Source organism: Rhea pennata, chromosome 6 (assembly GCF_028389875.1).
Source record: "Rhea pennata isolate bPtePen1 chromosome 6, bPtePen1.pri, whole genome shotgun sequence".
NCBI lineage: Eukaryota > Metazoa > Chordata > Aves > Rheiformes > Rheidae > Rhea > Rhea pennata.
The window spans coordinates 33780757-33799896 of NC_084668.1; the positions used below are offsets into that span (position 1 = coordinate 33780757).

Sequence of the window (19140 nt, forward strand, 5' to 3'; positions counted from 1 at the left end):
CTGACTTGCTACAAGGTAGGGACGAAGGTTGCTGTGCCCTAGGTACTGTTTCTGCACGAACCCACCTGTTTGTGGATTTGCTTTATCAGCACCAAGATAAAAGACCAGTAAGGTAACAGGGCTTTTTTTACCCTTGTCGTCTTTCTTACTATACTTGAAAATTTTAATCATTAGGTGTCCAATTCCTTGATATGTAGTGGCAGCTGGCAATATTCTCTTATCATAATCTTCTGCATCATAATGCAATGCTTTCTTTGTTGAGCTGTAAATGAATAGGGTAAGCTTCTTCGCCAGCCTCAGCTTCATCATCCTGAGATGTGAATCACCTGTACTACCAGATATGTTTTCTTTCAGAGAGCTAAGAGGCATCACAGAAAACCCAGCTCTTCCATTTCAGGTCACCTTCCCCTGGATTGATTTGATTGATTCCAGCCTGAAAATATGCATATGCTTTATACACTTCAAGGCAATTAATGATCTTCCTTGGGAATACTTTTCTGTTAACTTTTTAATTTGACTTGCTAGTTATAAGTTATAAAGCACCTTTCTTTGTTTTCTTTGAGTTTCTGCCTTAAAATACCTGATGCAACCGTAAAATATTTTCTAAATGTGATTATTCAAGGAAGGTAAACTAAAGGGAAAAGAGTGCAGCGTGCGAAATGTCAAGTTAGCCAGAAACTTATTTGCACTGGCCTTGAAAGAAATCCTTCTTGGGAGGTAGCCTGTTGAATGCCACTAGCTACAGTTTTTAAGCTGCTGTGAGCAGGACATTGCGCCCTTGCCACAATTGTTTCTGTGAATAGAATCAACCAATATAAATACAGAATGGTTCCCAGGTTAGAACAAGTTGATGAATTTTGTAAGGCTCCATCACAGCCTGCTGGAGCTGAATGCTGTTGCTAGCTTGTGAGTGTTCTTTTCTCCCACTAATTGTGTTATAGGAGTTGAAGGAATTTGGCCTTATGTGAGAACAGCAGAATCTGTTAAATGTAACGAGACACCAATCTAGATAAGGGTTGTACTGTGTCAGGTGCTGTATAAATGTATAAGGAGATAAGGTCACAACTTTGGGAAGACTACTGTGTAAGACAACGTTATAGGAAAGAGGAAGGAAATTAAATACCCTTCAGGATGTTTTCAGGATTGTCCTTAACTGAAGGACCTGTTTCCACAGTCCTTACTCAGATAGGTGCTTCTGGACTTAGTAGACCATGAGCAGAAACATGTGCTTAAGGGCTGTTGTTTTATCTGGCGTTTAGTAGTAAGTCTAAAAACTGAATGCTGTCTCTCCAAATGCTTTTAGTTTTAGGGGAGGCTTGGTTCTGGATCTAGATCCAATTTTTTTTTACGTAGTCTTCCTCACTCAAGAAGGTGGAAATAAGGTTAGGTCAGAATACCATCCTGCCATTTCCCAGCTACAATTTTCCTTGAAGTCTGGAAGTGAAACATGTAGGTTGGGCCTATTTTTAAGAGAAAGCACAAGATCCCAATGGCCTGAAATGTGTTTTACGTTTTCTTTGAGTTAGTTCTCTTCTAGAAATGGAGGAAATCCTAAAGCTATGCCTATCAGGAGTTATAGCCAATTTGTTTGGAATTTATTCCTCCTAGATTTCCCCCAGCACAGGTTATATTCATGCTCTGTTTCATCCAGAAGAGGTCCTCTCTTGTCATTATTGGGACTGTTTCCCAGTATGCTTTCAGAGTCCCAGTCTTAGTGGTCTCTGGACACTATAGATGATGCTGTTTATGCAGAATTCAAAAAAATTCCTTCTCAAGCATTTTCTCAAATCAACCTGAAGTAGCGCCTTTCTCATCCAAAGGAAAGGTTGAACTCCATTCTTTACTGTGGGCTGGAGGATAAAGGTAAAGCTCCATGACTGCCTTCATAATTAAAGATTTTATTGCCCATATTACCGTCGGGAGGAATATGCCTCCATACCTGTGGCTGCTGCAGTTGTCTCTTCTATCCTCTGTTTTTCTGCACTGTCTCTATCTTTCTGTTTCTCTGTCCTTCCCTCTGCATTTTCTTTCCTCCTCAGTTGCTTCACCAGCTCTCTTTAAAACTTTCTCCTTCATGTGCAAAAATAATTGGTAGTGAAATAGTTAACTTTGATAGCAAAGTGCCTTTATTTTAGTCTGGACTTCTGGCATCCCAGTCTACCGCCTTTCCCTGTTAATCCATCATTTGAAAGCAGCATTCTGTAGCATTATATCAAAGAATTTTACTCTGAACTTCACTAAGATTAGTAGTGAGGGGTGGGGGAGGAAGGTTCACCCTCTATGAGCTGTTTGTTTCTGAGCACCTTGAGATTCAAGAGGACAATGCAGCATTGTTTTGCCTCTGCTTTGCATATGGAAGGTTTTCTTTACAGTCCTGAGAACTGTAACTCCATGTTTTACAGACTGGATGCTCTGTGTGAGATCATGGGCCCTGGACCTTGGGGATGTATTTGGCATGCCAAGACTTTTGCTTCCAGTATGTATTTGAAAGTGACATTGTGTGTGATTCTCACAGCAAAGAATCTGGTCCTGGTATTGCATTCCTGTAGTATGCCAAAGATATTATTTACTAGGGCAGTCAGAACAGCTAAATCTATTTACACCTGGTATCTTAATCCAATGATGTGTGCAAAATATATTGCTTGACTTCAAGAAGGGTTGTAGAAGCACAAGAAGTATAAACTCTGGGATGCTGCAGAGCAGCAAGAAGCAGAGAATGAAAATTGGTATTTTTTGACAGCTTAGTTTCACAGTGCGTGGGTGGAACAGACGGGTAAAGAGGGCAAGTCTGACAGCTGTGACTTCTGTTTCTAAATAGAAGTGCGGTAATTCCCATAGTTTTTGGGTACGGATTAGAAGAAATTTGTTGTTGCTTATTAGTCTTCACTGTCTTTCCTGCTGAAAGTTTGTCCATGGGAAGCTTGTTCAGCAACTCTGTAGAAATCATATGTGCAAATCCCATTTTGAGTGTGTGTGCATTTGTGTGTAAAACCTGAGAACTGAAAGTATGACTGAGGGGAGGAAAGAGACGAAACATTTTCCTGTTTATGAGAAGGTCAGCAGGCATAATTAACCCTTCCTTTTGAGAGACTTTGGAAACAAACTTAAAGACTGATTCAGAATCAAATGCTGGTCTCTCAATGTGAAAATTTTCTTTTTGATGAAGAAGCCCCAGTATACTTTGTTGTTGATTGCAAATTCTCTGAATTATGAAGAAGCAATCACAATGCATTCCTTTATTATCTCAATGTAACTATACTTTTGCTAGATTTTGTACTGAAAGAAAAATGATGATTTGTTTTTTAGACAAGGCAAATAGTGCTGCAGCCCCAATTATAGTTCTGAAAAGTTCTGAAATAAAGTCAAAACTCCTGACATGTGTTTTAAACTTTTTTTTAAGTACAAAAGAGACTATCTAAAAATATGCTTCTGCATACATGTTTTGGGAAAGAGTTGTGACAGAACATTGACAAAGCACGTTTTTTTTTCCTGGTTCGCTTTTAAATTAAGCTATACAGTTTCCTCAAAAATCATGAGTTACAAACGAATCTGCAATACTTTTGTGACTCCTTGTCCTTTTCCTTCAGACAAAAGGCCCTTTCAATCCATTGTGTAACGGTCACTGATTTTCATGTGGTCACTCAAGAAAAGGATAGCAATTGGCCTTTATAATAGGCCTTTCAGTACACTCTCTGGTTTGCTGACCGGAAAAAAAATGCCTATGGCTGTGTACTAAATCCAGTGTTTAAATTACTGATGAATCTAATCTTCCCAGTGTTGAAAAGATAGGAGATCAAGTGGCAAAGAAGCCTTACCTGTATCCAAATATCACTGCACTGCTACCCAGAACTGGGGACAAATCCTTGGCCTGTGTAAGCTGGTATATTTTTATTTAGATTGATGTTTATTGGCTAAAAGTCTTGCTGAACTTTTTTTTTTTTAAGTTGTAGATAATTTTAAACCTGATATTGCTTAGATTTCTATGAACTGTTCTTCATCTTCTAAGATGTCTGACACTGTATTATATTCTGAGTGGTGCTAAGCAATGTTACTTGCTTGTGTTGCACATGACGAAATGAACTGTGAGTATGATTTCTTAGGTTATATCTATTCTAGAAAGTTGTGGGCATGTTTTGAGTTAGCATTAAATAAGCTGCTACCACTGTTTTTTGAGCAATGCAGTCTCACTGAGTTATCATACAATTAAGGAACTGCTGTACTGGTGAGGCCAACCTACTTGGCAGCGCTTTGGATGTTGTGGGAAGGTGGGCTTGTGTTTGTTGTACAACATCCGCTTGTAAAAGCCTTGTACAACATCCACTCGGAGGATTGTGGTGTTTGGGAGCAGCACCAAAGGATAGTGTTTGTGCCATGAAAAAGTTTGTCAAATGCAGTAGCTCTTCAGACTTCTAGGTGATTTTGTTACAAACCTGTGCAGAACTTGCCCTGAAGCTTCAGCACTCGTCTGCCTGAGTGCTCTCCATGGCACAGAAAAGCATGTGGCTATTGCTGCAGCAGGCCCCTGCATACTGACAGCTAATGGCGTGGTAGATCAGGCATTGAGCCTTTTGTGTTGACTTAGGTACACCTGCCAAGAAGAACTTAGACTTCAGATGAAACATGTATTCAAATGGTAATTTCAGACTGAATTATTTCTTTTCTTAGTAATGTATAAATTAAAAAAAAAACTTCAGTATGCACTGGACACTTCCAATTTGTGGATTGCACTCTTGCACTACACTTGTCTACTTTTGCTATTTAGATTACAGTGCCATGTATGATTCTATGTGTGTAATTAAATGTACTAAGTGCCTGGCACATGCAGTCTCAGTATGACGGTATTCAGACTGAGTGGGAATGTGTTCAGAGACTGTGGTTTATACTAGCCCTACAAGTCCCAAGATGTCATCACTGTTGCAACTCCCCCTTACAGTGTTGATGGGGGGGAATAACTATGTTATGCGGTAATACTGTCCTGTGTAGCATTTGATTTAGTGACCTTTGGGACTCAGTCTGAATAAAATGTTGCCTTTTTTGTAATTCTGTTTTCCAATAATAATTTGGTACTGGCTATGAATTGTTTTGAGCAGCCTCATTTATTAAGCTGTTGGCCAGAAGTTGTGCTTCAGTGGCAGGATCAAAGCTTATGTTCTTTGCTCTGGATTTGAAGAGAGGGATACTCTGAAAGCACAGTGTCAGCACATAAGTGGAGAAAAGCTTCCCCATCTTGGCCTGTGACTCCTGAGGCTTCCTGTGTGCTGCAGCCACTTCACTACTAGAGCAGAAGAGTGAAACATGCTTCTGATGAGAATCTCCCCCAACTTGAGGGTTTTTCTGCAACAGCCAAACCACATTGTGTACAAACGTAGTAGAAGCCACAAAAGATGAGGTGATGCATCTGGCCAGCAGAGAGGCAGCCAGGTTTGAAATGAAGGGGAGGGAAAAGGAAACAGCAGAAAGAAAAAGGTGGAAGGTCAGAAGTAGTGTCAGATACGCAGAGCTGTAGCAAGAATAGGGCAAGAGATGTACCTGTCAGGGGTTCTCGGAAGGTCTACCAAGTGAGGCAAATACAGATGAACCACAGCAGCTGCTGTGGCTGTGAAAGAGGAGGGCCTGGAAGCTTGAGGTGGTGCATGGAGCAGAAGATGGTGACTGGAAAGAACCTGGGGAGTGTGGGAGGTCAGGGAAGTATCCAGGTGCTAGAAAGAGCACTGGCACCAGAATTTTTAGCTATAGCTATGTAGATACCCAAGAGGGAATAGAAGCTTGAGGTGAGGGTGAAAGGGAGGGGAATTGCAGGGAAGATTTTCTCTATGCAGCAATGAAACAAGATCAAGGTTTCCATGGATGTGAGGGAAGAGACAGGAATTTTTCTCGGGTTTGGGCATTGGGTTAAGGGTCTAATGGAAATAATGAGCTTTTAGCAGTTCGCGTGTTACTGGTTTAGAGTCAGATTCTCCTGGAGCTTATACCGACAGAAATCCCAAAGGCAAGCACAGAATTTGGCTCATTATCATTGCTTCCTTGTCACTCAACAAAAACTGTAGTCTCAGTAACAGGCAACAAGGAGAGAACACACCTGTTTCTGATATCAGTTCTCTTGTGCCTTTTGAATCATTGACCTGTTATGTGCTGATTCTGCACCAATGTCAGAGGTTTTTGCAGTAGTAAGGCCAGAAAATGTGGTTGGCATAGCTGCACTAATTGATTGCAATTGCTGCACTGACTCTTTTTAATGTGATAATGATTACTTTATCCTAAAAGAAGTAAAATAGTTGTTGAAACAGCAGTATGTTGGGAAACCTTGAGCTGACCAGGCAGAAGAGTTCTGACTCTCCAGAGTTTATCCTTCTGTGTAAAAGGGTGCTATGGAAAGCATCATAGTTCTTCCTGGCACACACTGAAGACAGGAAATCCTCAACATCGGTGGGGTTGCACTATTGTGATATTGAGAGGAAAGTCAGTATCTTGCCTTATGATCTATTTAATATTTGTTAACTTCTGCTTTCTTATTTGTAGTTACTTTGTAATTACGTTTTACATTAAGTTTGCTGGTTTCTTGATACAAGAGGGTTCTAAGCATTAAAAGTTTTAATGATCTAGTATTGGGCTTGCATCACAGTATGAAATGTAATCTTTCGATTTATTCCTGTTGTGAGACACCGAAGGCCTTCATGTGTCTGGAACAGGTGAAATCCAGGTCCTCTGCAGCTTAATTTCTGGGGAGGGGATTTTCTCAGACTAAAATCTTGTCCATACTTTGTACATATTATAAATTTTGCAGTGCTTTTTATTTGAGTAGGAGTTTGGCTGTGTGTCCTTTGCCAGGAATACCATATGAGAGACAGCTGTGGAGCAGGCTGGATGTAGTGTGCTGCCTTTCACTGAAGTAGTCCTGTGTTTATATGGTGCTCAGTTCTGAAACTTGTGACAGTTCTGTGAGAGGGTTCACAATTCGTGGTGTTTGAGATGAAAGGTGCTCTAGAACGTGAAGCATCGTGTTTTGTAATAAGGAGAACAGGGCAACAAAAAAGTGGAAATTCAGAGCAGTGGCAGTTTCGCATTCTGGAAAGTCACTCTGCTGCTGCCTGTTCCAACAACAGATGGTCTTGTATGAAAATTCATCCACTGCACTGCCACCAATTGACAAAAAAATGATGGATTTTCTTTCTCTGCACTAATGGTTGATTTGAGGTTCACTTAAGTTACACTGTATCTGACCCTGAGAGCTGTTTTGATTCTCTCGGCTCGCTACCCTATAGGTGAGGAAAAGGTAGGAAGCTATTAATTGCCTTCTAAATTTTGGATTTTCAGAGATGTTGAGTATATGTAGGTGAATGGTGGTACCTTCCGAAGCATTTTAATGAGAGTTGCTGAAGAGGAAAAGCAGATATATTAAGCTGTAACAAGGGGCTTGTTAAATGGAAAAGGGACTGCAAAAAGGTTAGTTATTGTCAGCATTACATTGTAATAATTGCAAAATCATTGTTTTATCTCTAATAATTAAACTGAATAGCACACTTTTAAAATAACACTCACTGGTTTAATCATGCTCTTTTAAAATAATCTTCTTTCTTAATAGTAAAGATTACTTCTCTGTAAATTTTGTTAAAACTAACCAAACAAAAAACACAGTCCCCCTCCCCGCCAACCCAACCTTCAAGATTAGTTAGAATTATTTAGGACAAAATATGGCCATCTTGTATCTTGATATAGTGCTTGTTTCAGGCTGAACTCTATTCTTACCAGCTTCTTCATCCTTACTGAGCTGGCTGAGAAGTCAGGGCCAGCTTTTGAGAAGTAATCCAGTAGAAATGGTCAAACAGCATGGCAGTAAGTGCTGTCTTCTGCATTGCCAAAAGACTTGACAGGGACAACTTATTTTGAAGCCTTGAACTACAAGTTATGAACACAGAGAAGGCTCTTCACTGCACCCATAGGGGAATGAGCCAGGATCTTGCAGGGCTGCTTTAGTCCTGCAGGAATGGTGAACCGCTGGAGCTGATGCCAGCAGACACCATGTTTGCGATAACACAAGTGGCATTGCTATGCTGGGTTTTTTTGATTATTGTTATTAATAAATTTGTTACTAGGCTCCAAAAAAGGCTTTGGCTTTTGCTGATTTTGGAGCTTTGGTGATGGACTTCAGGGGGACTTACGCACCACATTTTCAGACACTTTCTGATTGCAGCACTGGCCACAGAAAAGTGCTTTCAGAATTGAAATTGAAAGGATAGGGATACACAGGCTCTTGAACTGCAGATGTACAACTTTAGAGACAGACCATAATTTATTAAGCCTCCATATTGATGCAAGTGTAGAAGGCTGCTTTCTCGTGGCTAAACGTCAGACATTTCAAAAAAAAAAAAAAAAAAAAAAAAAGTTCAATTATACAAATTATCTTGATTAATAGAAACAGCCAAGAAGCACTTAGACGACAGGGACAATATAGAAATATATCAGCCGTATGAGCACTGAGTCTGAACTCTACTAGGTGAGATTTTCAGTGTGTGTGATACGAGGAAGGCTAAAATGTGTATGCGCCATTTGTGTTGTCACATATTGAGATAGAAATGAAGATACTATGATTTATACTGGTCTGACTCTGTGCTCTTTTACATCACAGTTTTATGTTCTCATATAGTTTCGTCTTTGAAAGACTGTACCAAATTTACCATTGCACAGCTTGATCTTATATCAGGATTAGTATAGGAATAAAAATGGGGCCTGATCCTTGCCTGTTTTTAGCCATCTCCCCAGATTGCTTGGAATGCTGTCTCCATATTCAGAGCAGTGCCTGGAACTTACAGGCTTCCAGGAGTCCATTTGCTTTTTATTAGATTCTAGGAATTTTTTTTGTTTAGTTTTTAGAACAAAGTCTGAAAAAATGGAACTTTTGCTTCAAAGTGACTAATGAAGCTAAGCCGATAATTTGTATACAAGTTTTGGCTCAAATGGCATGAAGTGAATGAATTCTCACAATTCCTTGAAAGGATAAGCCTGCAAGAGAGATGCTGGTAGATCTTAACTGTTACGTGTTAGCAGCTGTGTGTTAATTTAATTTCTGTGATTATTGACAGATGTGAACATTCCTTTGCGAGAAACATAAAGAGCTTCAGTGTATTGAACCTCTAAAGGTCTCTTCACCGAAAATGACACTGTCAAGAAAAAAAAACACTCATACATCTTTTAGAGCTGTTACAAAAATGGCTATGCGGTTCCATTTATGCAAAAATACATAAACGGTAAGGCCAAAGCAACACCTGTGTCTCTGGAAACTTGTCTCTGTTGATGGCAAGTGTAGTTTCTTAATGCCAGTTTCTCATGAGGCATTAAATCTATGGAATCTCAATTCTAGTTGTGTGGGAATTGATTTGCCAGTTGGTATGTGTCAATCTCTTGTGTAAAACTTTTTTTTTTTAAGTTATTTGATTGTTTTTTAACAGCTCGATTCACGTGATAGCATAGTAGCTAGATTTAGGTCAAACAAGTATCCTGAGGGAGAGGCTGTTTTCAGAAGTCTTCTCTCACTTAAATGCCAGGGCTGTGAGATGAACAAGGCATCATGGTATCTCTGGTAACCCACTGGACTTTTCATTGGAGTAGAATGCTATATTTTGTCTTGGGGCTTTTTAAAAACTTAACCATAAGGCATCAGAGCTGAAGGAAGCCCTATCAGGGGTTGTTTCTTTGTTGCTGATACGGCTAATGTTGCATATTATATACACGGAGTTAATTTCCTTTTCTGTGAGCTATCACAGTTCACATTTCTCTTATGCATTTGTAACATGTTTATTTTTGGGGTAGGGATGGGCAGGTCTGCAGTCTGCGGTTTTTGCTTTGTTTCTTCCCTTATCTTGGAAGTTCTGACAGTGATCATAAAGAAATGAGTAAAAAATAGGCCTCTGATACAATGAAGAAGGAAATTTTGTTTTTATCTGCTACCATTTCTAAATATGTGAGATTAAAATAATTCTCCCTCTTGTTTTTCTTCCTCTCATAGTGTCTTGTCCATACAAAATACATTTGTATAGCCTTAAATTTTCCTTTGGAAGAAAAGCCGTTTCTTCCCTTTTCTCCCTTTCCTTTTTCTTTAGAGAAGCTGTAATGAAAAGAGTAATTAAAGTGTATAATGTTTTGAAAGTTTCTATCTGAATAGGAATTGAAATTTGAAAATGTGTTGTATCTTTTTTCTTCCTCCCAAACTAGTTCCTGGAAATTGCATTTCCAGCAGAATCTCTATAGTCCTATGAAACTTCCCTGCTTCTGTAGTTAAAGGGGGATGTAGCCCTCTCTTCTGCAGTGATAATGGCAACCACAAAATGGAAAAGACTGCTTAGTTTGGATATATTGAATATTCAGCACCTGCATAAATCAAATGGAAACGTTACACTATAAACATACTAAAAAATACTGATATTCTAGTGCAGACTGAATGGGAGGTGGAATTTGGGAGTTGTGTTTTTCTGTTGCATGAGTAAAACTTATCATTCTCCTTGTAGTAAAATATGGATGGGAATGGGATAGAGAAGTGTTCATTAAATACTTTGCAAAACCGAAAAAAAATCTAGGTGGGATGGTCTCAGTGGTGACCTAAATTATACCATTTGGGCATTTCAACCCATTCTGTACAGTTCTGTACCAAAGCCAGTATTAAGGATCTCTTAACCCACACCCAATGTATTCTAATGACAGAGGAATCTATCTGCGTTCTTGTCCCATCTCTGCTCTTGATATGCTGCACGACCCCTTGCCTGCCTGTTTCTATTCGTATTTCCCCATTTGACTAATTAGATTGCAGCACTCTCGGTGTTTGCGGTGCCTGACATAGCAGAACCCCCTCTGTCCCAGCCTCTCAGTGCTAGGATATTACAGCTAACAACACTGTGTAATTCAGAATTAACCAGAAGCTTTTACAGTAGGAAAAACAGTGTAAAATTTGATCTGAAAACAGCCCCAGCCAATTTACTATGCTCTGAAGCAGTCCGTGCAGTTCAGAATGTTTACTGTAACGTGTATATTTTTGTTCCATTAAGGATCTGATATGTGACTTTGGTTCTCATAATAGCTGTCCAGCTAGCTCCTTGCCAGAATTCAGATTGATGTTCAGTGTCAACTGGTCTTCATGGATGACCAGGAGTAAGCGTCTATTTCAGGGCAGTGCATTTTATCCAGTTCTGTGTCCTCGGACTGAAGGGTAAAACCTACCTTATATTCCCTCCAGGCCAACCTGCATTTCCTTTGTTTTTTTAAAAAACTGCCTATCAAATATTCAAAATGCACCCAATGCAATTCTTCATAAATCTTCCCATGGATGTGGAGTTTGTGCCCTGCCCTCCTAGATATGAATTTCTGAAATTATTTTTTAGTTTTTAGAAACTAAAAAAATTTTACTGTGTACCATGATGCTGCATCATTCATTTTGAAGGCCTGCATCTATGAAGAATAGACTACCCTGGCCTGCTCTCTGAATTTCTGTACAGTTCCTCAGTTTGAGCAGGCTGTCATGATGCAGTTATGGCAATTTTTGCTATCGTTTTCTCCCTTTCCCCCTCTGCACTTTGCACATGAATTTGTGCCATAAAGAGCCCTTGCCAATGGTTATAAGATATCAGCCCTTTGCAGATCAGGCAGAGATTATTTCACTCCTTTCATGTGCTTACCTTGGCAAAAAGCAGACCTCTGTCTTGAGGTGTAGATTTATTGCTGCATATATCACAGTAGCAGCAGTCGTATATTTCAGCTAATCCAGAATATATGTATTGTTGTATTTTAGCTCAAAAGGAGTTTTTAACAGAAATTTGCAACAAATTCAGAATATTCTGAGAAATGTTATGAGTAAGTCCTACTGCCATCATTTGCTAGAAACATTTCTTCTGCTGGAACAACTACTGAAAAGAAAGAAAAAGCTCCTTTAAAAACATACCAACCATAAATGGCTTCTGACCGTGAAGTCAGTCGTAAACTTCCAGCAGCAATATGAATCAGAGTCCTGTAAATAGTAAGTACAAGAACTGGGATTTGTGCTGATCCTTTCTGTTTTGGACATCACATTGATATCTCTTCCCACCCCCCCCCCCCCCCCCGCCAATAGCCTCTTTTGATAGAGGTTGAGAGCATCTCACGTTGATTCCTGTATCCCGATATGTCAGTGTAGCTGGTCTTCCTGGACCTTTGAGCCACGGTGAAGAGCCAGGAGACTACTCTGCATTGTAGAGAGGTCACGAAAAGGGAAATGTTGGAGCAGTTCAAAAGCTGGACATGACAGTGATTTTCTGTAAGTCTTACAGCCTCACTGTGAAATGGTTTAGAGCTGGACATGCAGCAACTTCCACTGGCTATCGAGTGCTGTTGACTCTGCAGCTCCTGATCGTTTCTTCCTCCTGGAACCAGGAGTTGGTACTGTGCAAGCAGCCCACATGCCTGCACTGTCCTGTTGCTGGTCATCTGCTAGTGCCTTGGCAGAGGGGCAGCAGCTGCAGCCCAAAGCCGTTGATTCACTGCTGTTAGTATGTCACACTTGAAGTCAATTCTGTATACTTAGTAGCAGGCACTTACCCCCCCAGATCAGGAACGGTGTGTTATATGAGTCCTTCGGGTAGGTCAGCTCCCTAATCATCTGCTACTGGCAGGAAATAGCCATGAAGTGTGACGGCAATACAGCCTTAGGATTTTCAGCTATGCCTCAGGGACAGCTTGAATACTAATAGTTTGTTTTAGCATGTTGTGCATTAAATGAGACATTTTGTTTATATGTGAAAGGACAAGGTGACAGGACAAGAGGCAAAGGGCAGAAATTGAACCACAGGAAGTTCCCCCGACCGTGAGGGGGAATTTCTTCCCTCTGAGAGTGATGGAGCACTGGCACAGGTTGCCCAGAGAGGTTGTGGAGTCTCCTTCTCTGGAGATATTCAAGGCCTGCCTGGACGCAACCCTGTCTAACATGCTCTAGGTGACTCTGCTGAGCAGGGAGGTTGGACTAGATGATCTCCAGAGGTCCTTTCTAACCTTACTGATTCTGTGAAAAATATTGTAATTTCACTGTTTCTTCATAACTTGATTTGCTTTTAATAGCCATTTTTTAGAACGTGCTGTAGTCCTAAACAGATAACAGGAGTTGCTCCTACAGCTTCCCCAATTAATTGGCTCTAGTAATTCACTAGGAGAGAGGTACTGATGAACTGAAGTTTAAGATACTGCAGTGGCTGAGAGAAATTTCAATTTTTAACATATCAGCTGATCAAAGCAGTGGTCAGGGAGTGTTTGTCAAGTGTGCAGATACGGATGTTAAGCTATTTGCTGAGATGTGAAAGCCTCAGATTTTCCTACTGAGGACCATATTCTATATGAGGAATTCTGTTAACTTGATTTCATCAGTAATGTGAGCAGAGCATACACTATGTAGTTATATACCCTGGAAACCCTAAAAACAAGCTAGATAGATTGAAGCCATATTTGTTTGTTTTTTATTGTGCCCACTTCTCCCTTAAAACCAGCAAAATTCTTAAGAAATAAAATGAAAAAAATAACATCAATGTACTGTTGAGTTTACTAATCTGAAACAAGTGGAAGTCAGTTCCCAAAGTAAAGGTTGGAAAGGGTAGCTCAAACACTGTACACACAGGTGGTGTTTTCCATGCAACTTTTTCTCATGAAATGTAGGTAACATTACTTTTTTTTTCTTTTTTAACTATACCATAAAGTATGTAGACTGTGTCTTGTGGGTGAGTTGATGTTGCTGAAGCAAACTTGACTCTTGATATATCAAAGGCACTTTGACCCAGAGGTACCAAGTCATTTGCTGGGGCTGAGGTGTCAGTTCCTGGGACACATCATCAGCAGTAAATACGTATTTGTTCCCAGGAGAACAAATACAGACTAGAATTCTGAATAAATGATACATACTGAGAGTACTGTGCCAGCAGACTGGGCCAAACTGTAATTTCCTTTAGCTTATGGTATATTTGAGTTCCCTGGAGGCTTTTGGTATTTTTACCAGCAGTCACTCACTTTATGCAAACTCATCAGCAGAAAAAAAGTGATATTTTTTTGCTTAATTTTAGCCAAATTCTTCCATGAGTAAAAGACTATAACAACCTTTTCTTCAAGTCCAGGCCAAAATACTTCAAGTCATCGAAGAAACAGTAAATTCTGTCATGCAAAGTTTGGAGCAAACTTTTCAGCTTTTTTGTGCTATTTTTATGTCATTCCCATGAAATAACTGCTTTGACGTACAAATTAGTGTTTCATGGAGCCTTCTGTCTCAAGGCTGTGAGAGCTCTGCATGCTTTGTGGTGTGAAATTCCACATGGGAGTGAGTTTTTGTTAGTTATGACTGAGTTGATCAAGATCCTCTGGGTAATTTTGATTCTCCTTCCTGTTAAAACTTCAGAAGAGTCTAGAGTTGTATTTACATTTGTAGGTTGGTTTCAGGATTCATTTAGGTTCACTATAATCCCGTTCTTGGAATTTATATGGAACAGGAAAAGACGATGTTTCCCCATCCTAAAAGGAAGGTAGTGAGGAGTAGAGCTTGATATTAGAAGGAACATTTCTAATTCCAAGATCTCTATGCTGTTAAAACCCAGAGCATATGCTTCCTGGAAGCAATTGCACTGAGCTGTGCTCAGCTCTTGCAGGAGTGTCTGGGAGGAAAGAAGCGTGTGAAACAGCTCATACAATAGCTGGCTGTGAGCTCTCAGTCCTCCTTTATTCCAGAGATTAGGTCATCTAGGAAGGAGTGAGAGGGAACCAGATTTGAGGATCTCATTGCTGTTGTATTCCTGGCCCTGCAGCTGGTGCTCCCTCAGGGGGACATGGTACTTGCTGTTCTGATGAGTGGTGCACAATGGACATCCCTCTGCTGGACTTTGAAGGATTCCCAGGAGATACCATCTCCTTCAGGGGGCTTCATGCCTAGTTACGTTGTTGTAAAAGCAGACTTAATGTTGTAGATTTCTGGCATGATACACTATTGATGGAACGTTTCAGCTTTCACATTCCTGATCTGATATTTTTTGATAAGCACAGAAAGGTCAACAGGAGGCGAGATCCTCTGAAGCCCCCTAATCACTGTATTCCAGTTTAATTTGGGGGAAACATTTCTAGGTGCAGTACATGGTTGGGGTTTATTGGTGTTCTTACTTATTTCAGTCTTTGATATTTGGAGCACACACTAAAATCCAGTATCACCTCTGCTGATACTTCAGCATTATGTGTTTTTGCCTGTTGCAGCCTGGACTGAGAGGATGAAATGGTTTTCTGTCTCTAGCAATTAGGATTAACCTATAATAATGTCTAAGAAAGGAAAAGTTGTAAACCTGTTCCTAAAGATTGAGTCTACTAGTCCACTATAAGTTCCATATTTATTTTTATAAATAAATATTTATGTTTGTTTGTTCTGTGTGTTAAGCACATGTCTGCTATAGCTATATGGTGTTGTTTTTAGTACTGATCTCACTGTCTTACCTGTGGCACTTAGCTGCTATAATGCTGTCTATAAATTGCAGCATAAACTCCGTATCCACAACATCAATGCGGTATCCACTATCCGTCATGTTTAGCAGATACCCTTCTTTGTCTACTCTCGTTCAATTAAAAGCATGTATATCCAGAGGTACTTTTTCCTCTGCCTATTTGTTTAGATAAGCAAATCACTTAAACTTTTTAAAAGTCTGGTTTATATATTCATATCCTGACCAAAAAAGTATACCTTGAAATGTATACAACTAGGTCAATGTATGTATTTCAGTATTTAGAAATTGTCTGTATGATTTAGTTGAAAGAATTGCTTTTATAAATTGCTGGGAAAAAACTGCTATTTTAGAGTGAGGGCAAAACTGATTTCAGCTAACTGCACAAAATGTGAAGCACTACTCACTTCAAAAATTTCTGTCCTTTTGTTGGGAAGCCAAAGAAAGGTTACGCTGAGGATGTGCCGGTTTGAAAACAGTGGTGATTGCATTTCAGTTGAGAATGAGGTATTCCAGCTGTCATTAATTGTAGAAGCTGCAAAATACTTAATTGTTCTGGTTTACTAGAGAGGAGTGAGAAAATAGTTTCTGCCCAGAAAATGATATTGTGGATATTTTTTGGAACTTACTTACACTTTTTTGTGATCTTATTTTAGAAATAATCATAATCTTATGTTCTGTGTGAACTAACATACTTAAATTTATATGGGTCCACATTCTGAACTTTCTAATAAATCTGTGAAGATTATTTTTAACTTGTCAGTGCCTAGCCTATCTGAGATGTGTTATTTTAGAGAGTTCTTCAACCTCAGTAAAAGCAAGCTTTCCTGGCAGATTGGCCTTTTGGTGTACAAAAATGGGAAATAAAACTCGCAATAGATTCAAGGGGTAGCAGAACTCAGTTAGGAGGGAAGCAGTTTTCACAGAGGCATGGGAAATCTGTAGGAGCCTACAGATTGTAGAGAATCTTTTTCTTGTTCTTCTGAGCATCTTCACTGGCCCCTGAAGTCTGTGAAAACAGAAACCCCATAGCTCCTGTAGGCACTGAATGTATCTGGGCTCATGAGGGTACAAGTGATTGTCTCAAGCAGGGCTTTCCAGCTCTGTGATGTTGCTTGGTTACCATCATTCCCACAACTCTCAAATAAAGCAAAGCAAATGTAAAAACTGGTTTCTATTTATGGGCTGGGCTACTGTACAGATCCAAACAAAACAAAACTGTAAATCCTCCATGGCTTCTTTAATGATCCCTCCCCCCCTCCCCGCCCCCGAGTATTCCACTTGGCTAGTCACAGGAGCTTTCTACTTAAAATGTTTCTTCAGTATATTAGACTACTACTAGGATTGTGCACAAATTCATGGACTTTTTGGCTGGTAACCCTCTAAGTTCAAGTTCAGAAGCTAGAATCCTTACTGAAAATGCAAGATAACAAATAATGGCTTATGTCATTGCTAACTCTAACTGGGATATAAAAGGAACAGAGCATCTTTCTGTGACATTATCTGTTAGAGGAGAAGCAGGGATGAGATTTGCCTTGTTGCTTTACTTGCCTGAAAAACCTGAGGAAGCAGTAAATCTAATGGATATACTTTGTATGTGTCATTCCTTGGAGGTAAGGGAGAGGGGCAAATGCTTAGCTTAGACTGTGTTAAGGAATATCTTGTTTAGTAATAATGAACTATTGTGGAGAACCATCTGGCTGAGAATCCCATATGATTTTATGAATATTACTAAACTTAGCTTTACAAGCCGTCTTCTGACCTTAGAAGGTGTTTTCATTTATTTGGAGGAAAATTCTCCTCTTGAATCCAATTAGGTGATCTTGGCAAATTACACAGACACTCTGTGAGACTGAACAAAGTATAGGTACCTGAGCAGCTATTCTGTTATTTTCCCTGCTCCACAGACAAATCTCCACAAAATGAGAGGTATTATCTTTGTCATCTTCAGACTCAAAAAGGTAACAAGCATGAGACAGCAAGTCTATTGATATGTTACAAATAGGTATACAAATTTCTAATAAACCTAATTCACAAAATAAATCTTCTCCAAAATCCCTACATATGAATGAGTTTCTTGGTAAGTAGTAAGCAGAGAGCTTCTGTAAATCTACTAGAATCATTAACAGTATGCCTGGAGTGGGTTCCAGAATCTCTTAGTTTCAAAGAATGGAGGAAACTAAAGTAATTAGAGGTATTTGGCAGTCAGCCAGAGGTTGAGGAAAAATAACCATATCCAAGTAAAACATGTGCCCAGCTGTGAAAGAATCTATCATTGTCTATCAGAAGTACAGGAAGTGTGGGAAGCAAGCAGAACTTAAATGTTGCCTTATGCTAGTTGTGTGAGTGCTACTGCTTTAACAAAGCTCACAAATCATTCCTCTAACTGTCTTGGGGGTTCTCTAGATTACAGTGCTTCTGACAGTGAAGCTGTCTTGCTGGACAGGAAATCAGTCTTAAACTAGTTGTTTAACCATGCAGCGTTGAATTTCTAGTGTTATCACGTGTATGTTATAGGTCCATTCCAGCTCTCTTGGAGGTCAGCAAGAACTGGCTTAGGCCTTTAAGGCTCTCAGAAGAAAGTATTGAGTAGCATTAAAGTTAGCAGGAACAGTGGACTAAAATAATGACAAATCAGTGTTTGGGGAATACACCTTTGTGTATACATGTTATTTATGTGTGGACTTGTTTTGTAAAAAAGTGTATTTATAAAGTCTGAGGCTTATTCTGAAACTCTAGCTCTCACTGTTTCCATAGGACCAGGAGGAGTTTCATATAGGATAACAGGATTAGATTCTTGATATTTATGCCTTTTAAGGCTTATAAATAATAGTAAGCTCCAGAACATATTTATTCTTCAAACTATGCTATTTCATGCTTGCTGGAGCAGAAGCAGTGCCAGTTCTACATCTGATTGCACTGCTTGCTCTCTGCTATGAGAACCTTGAAGAACAATTTTTCATTTGACAAGACTGTACAACTTTTAAAGGTTTTTTTCCTCGTTACAGCTGTTCTTTACTGCAATTCCCAGGTGGACCAATATTGGACATGGATCCTCTCTTTTGCCCTACTATGGTATTATTGTCCCACTCGTGTCACTGGGCAGAAGTCTGGCCCAGGATGAGGGCTGGTCTTGTCGTGCGGCTTTTACTTAGTTGTTTCCCAGTCATAAAATCAGTGTGAAATTTGCTTTTGCTACAGAATATGTGGCAAATCCCAGATAGAGGAGGATTTCAGTCAAGGAGCTTAAGCTGCTTTATAGTCTTGTGTATCTTGTGTTGTAATGAGAAGCATACATTGTAAATTTTCATATGAATTTCACTCTTGAAGGCAGGATCTTGCTGAGTATCCTCAACACTGCCTTCTCCGGTAGGAGTTTAGAGATTGCGATTCACAAGATAGAAAATGGTAGTTTAGTAGTAAAGGCAGGCTGAGCTCGTCCTTGGAGGCTATTGTTATTAAATGACAAAATATTGAGAAGCAAAAAAAGGAATCTCCTACAGCGTTGAAGTATAGCAGTGACAGACAAGGAGCATGTTGGGCATACGGTTGGGACTGAATGTCTAAGGTTTGACTGGAAAGACGTCCAGGCTCATTTCCATGCACTAAATAGCTATGCATTGGCAGTGAAAATAGGGAAGTGTGATCAACTCACCAGCTAGGCCTC

At 39.7% G+C, this 19140-nt stretch overlaps 1 protein-coding gene across 7 annotated transcripts in view; it reads left to right on the top strand.

The window, feature by feature from the left end:
- The window catches only part of SPATS2L (spermatogenesis associated serine rich 2 like), a 139502-nt gene that overhangs the window by 49713 nt on the left and 70649 nt on the right, over positions 1–19140 (top strand). Inside the window, exon 1 of one of the 7 annotated variants that reach the window (XM_062579407.1) lies at positions 96–112. The exons of the other annotated variants lie outside the window; for them this stretch is intronic. The gene's annotated coding sequence lies outside the window, so the exon portion shown is untranslated. Of the gene's footprint in view, positions 1–95; positions 113–19140 lie in introns of those variants that run through there. 7 annotated transcript variants of the gene reach the window in all.